Source organism: Haliotis cracherodii, unplaced genomic scaffold (assembly GCF_022045235.1).
Source record: "Haliotis cracherodii isolate W230 unplaced genomic scaffold, xgHalCrac1.p SCAF_3, whole genome shotgun sequence".
In the NCBI taxonomy this organism is placed as follows: domain Eukaryota; kingdom Metazoa; phylum Mollusca; class Gastropoda; order Lepetellida; family Haliotidae; genus Haliotis; species Haliotis cracherodii.
The window spans coordinates 19,499,530-19,500,727 of NW_027266286.1; positions in this window are offsets into that span (position 1 = coordinate 19,499,530).

A 1,198-nucleotide genomic window follows, 5' to 3' on the forward strand; every position below is an offset into this window, starting at 1 on the left:
CAGTGGTGACTCAGCATGACACCACTGCCGGCCGCATGGAACTCTGGGTAGGAGAGTGCCTCTACATGTGACAGGTCATTGCGGTAAATTTAAAAAGCACGAACGGTACGGAAACACGAAATAATGCATATCAGCTGCCATAAACATTTCATATTGAAAATTATTAATACGTTTCATAAAAGTTATTTTCAAAATTAACAAAATGTGGGACGTACGATATTTGATGCCCAAATTATTATAATATTTTGCGATGCTTCTAATTTCGTACAGTGAAATTTTCAATTTTCTATTTGATATACCCTCTTATGAAACACTTGAATAAGCATTGATAAACAATTAAAATGACAAAAAGAATATATATTGTCACCTTAGTGTATGGTCATTGTTGAAGTCCATTTTGAAGTAGTCGATCACTGTCATAAGCTTATTTATATGAAATATTAAGTAACAGACATCAGCACACCTTATCCCTGTTTTCATTTAGATCTCCCCGAAAACATTGTTTATCTCTTATCACGCGTCCAGTGCCACATTACTGCGCAGCCTTAAAGTAAAACGACAACACAAAGACTATACACCTAGTAACTGTACATGTTTTAAGATATATTACAAAAAGATACTACAAACATTGTCAGGCTGTCTGTATTAATTTTGCACCGACGTAATAACAAAAGTACCACCGTCATTGCACATTCATAAAATGCCTAGATCTTTCTTCAAGTACGTGTATTAAAAAGTTGTTTCCGAAAAAAACCCACCTCGAAATACGTCCAAAATTAGTGAAAAGCATTTTATTTTTATTTTTTTCGCCCGCCCGCTTCCTTGTTGGTTTAGGTTGGAGATGACAAACACATAAAATAATGTAGATGGCCTAACGACTAAAGAAACATGTTGAAAATTTCTAGTCAACACCAAAACTCTATCTAATAAGTGTTGACTGTGTATAAGTATTGATAACTGATGAGCAAAATCGGTAAAACAATCGGTATCAGCGAGGTACAACTGTAGTATTCATACTGTAGCTAATAAAACATTAGGCATACGTTTTAACCCAATACAAAGAAATGTCTGTCTTAATTACAATTATTCAGCTGTTTATACGTTTTCTGTCAACTTTACAGAAAATGGCACTTTCAAAATCCGTTCAGCGCCGTGAAATATTTGGAAGCGGACGTGAAATAGTGATCGCTGTCGCACG